Genomic DNA, 2,620 nt, shown 5'->3' on the forward strand with positions numbered 1-2,620 from the left:
GGTGTTCGAAATCTTCCCACCAAGAAAATACTAGGCCCAGATGGCTTTACAGGTAAGTTTTATAAAACATAGAAAGAACAACTAATTTTAATCTTAAATTTACTGTTCCAAACAATATAAGAAAATGTAATAATTTTGTTTAAGAGGCAGGCTATCACAAATTTGATATAAAAATCTCAACATATTAAAAACTTAACATAAAACGAGAGGATGAGTAAGGTAAATTATAGACCACTTTTACTCATAAATAAAAATTCAAACATCCTAAAGAAAATATTATCAAACAAATTCAGCAATGCATGACAACCACAATAAATTATAATCCAGTTCGGTTACTTTAGGAACATAAGATTGTTTTAATTCCAGAAAACCAATTACATACATTGACATATGGTTAATTATTACCGTATCAAGGGATGAAAACCATATGATTGTTCCAGCAGATAAAGAAAAAGATTTACTAAAAGTCAACATAAATTTATTATGCAAAGCTCTTAGCAAACTAAGAAGAGACAGGAATTTATTTAACCTCAATAAATGTCATCAATTAAAACTACAGCAAATATCATGCTTAAAAATGTAATGTGGAAAGCATTCCTTTCAGGTTAGACAGGAGTAACCTTATAATTTATCCAAACCAGGGCACTTTATTTTTTAGTAAAACTATAGACTTGGTTTAGATTTAGCCAGTCTTTCTACCAGTGTCCTTCTGTTTCAGGATTCAGTTCATAACCTTATGCTGCATTAGTTGTCATGTCTGCTTGGTTTTCCCCTTCAATCTGTAACAGTTCCTCAGGCTTTCCTTGTCTTTCATGACCTTGACACTTTTGAAGAGCACTGGCAGGTACCTTGTAGAATATCTCTCAAATTGGGTTTCTCTGGTGTTTTCTCATGGTTAAAGAGAGACAATGGGCTTCAGGAAGAAAATCACAGAGGTAATTGCAATGTGGTTTGCAGTTCCTCTCTTCAAGAAGTGAAGTCTGTATCTTCCACTTAAATCTGAGCTAGAATTAAGACTTGCTTTGGACAACAGAATGTGATGGAAAGGATGTTGTGTGAATTCAGAGCCTAGATCTCCAATGGTCTTACACACTGCTGATTGTTCTCTTGGGATACTGCCCAGCTACCATGTGTACGGGCTTAGGCTCACCTGTTAAATGACTAGAGACTGCATGGAGCAGAGGCAAGTCTGCCAGCCAAGGCTATCTTAGACCAGACAACCCCCAGCCAACCTATCAGCTGACTGCAGGTGCATGAGTGAACACACTCAAGACAAGAAGAACTGCCCATCTGAGCCCTGCCTAAATCATTAACACCAACTCATTACCTAAGTAAGTGATTTTGATTATAAGTCACTAAGTTCTGGGGTTATTACACAGCAAAAATGAATGCACTTGCATTCCAGCCTGCAACAGTATGGTGTAGTAAATGAACATAGACTTTGGTGTCAAGCAGACCTACCTTTATTATTAGCTGTGTGCTTTGGGGGACTCACTCCATCTGACTCATTTTTGAAATGGGCATAACAATTTCCACACAAAGATCAGAATAACTAAGACAATTCGAATAAAGCTAGCAACACAGAGCTTAGCACATAATTGATGCTGTATAATTGAGGTTCTGTCTAAGAACCAAGGTGACACCTTCTTAAAATTCAAGGTGTAGGAGGTACCATTCTTCTGGGAACCAAGTCTTCTGTCACTGATTGTGTGTCATTTGCTTTCATTTGTCAGAGAAAATATTCTTTAAACTATATCTTGACTATTTTCATTACCAGCAATTTCACTTTGCACTCTTCAACTTCTGTTTTCCTAAAGACTAAGATAAATAGTGTCTATCTCTGCAAGACATTTGATTGATGATAACCTTGTTGTTCTGCACTAGAGATCTCTAGAGATCTGGGGCACAAAGTTCTGTATGCACAAAGGCATAAAGTAAATCCTACCCATTCTTTAAACAAAAGTTATAATCTTGCCAAATGCTGTGGAATTACATAATTATCAGTTTTGCTTGTTAGATAATTGTGCTTTTTAAATGCTTTCCTGAAAATAGCCCTTTAAAATCTACATTTGCTACCTTCTGTGACTTAAGTATAATTCGAGGGGGATTTGTCCACATTTTCTTATTGCTAAAATACTGTAAAAAACGACATTACTAAAAGTGAACCGGAAAAAAGTTAGGACATTTTTTTTTCTTTCTTATTCTCTTCTCTGACACAGAAGAGGCTGTTTCATTTCCCTGGGTCTCATGTTCTCCACCCACTCTCAGTGTAAGTGGGATGGTCTAAAGATTCATGCAACACTTGCAGAATTCTTGAAATTTCCAACTAGGAAGATTCTATGCAAGTGTAAAAGACAAAGACAAGGACTCATACGAAAGACAATAGACATTAAGACGGAGCCATGACTGCCTTGCTCTCAGATTGCAAAAAGAGCTGTGCTTCAGTTGTTTTTCTTTTTAACATGCTTATTCAGGAATTTATTCTGTTTTTCAATTTAAACCACTCATGGGGATTTGGACCAAGCAATTTACCAACTTTAGGTTAAATAAATAACCACAATTTTTAAATATTACAAAGCATGATATTAAAATCAAGACTGATAATAAATAAAATAGATCA

Source organism: Symphalangus syndactylus, chromosome 1, assembly GCF_028878055.3.
Source record: "Symphalangus syndactylus isolate Jambi chromosome 1, NHGRI_mSymSyn1-v2.1_pri, whole genome shotgun sequence".
In the NCBI taxonomy this organism is placed as follows: Eukaryota; Metazoa; Chordata; class Mammalia; order Primates; family Hylobatidae; genus Symphalangus; species Symphalangus syndactylus.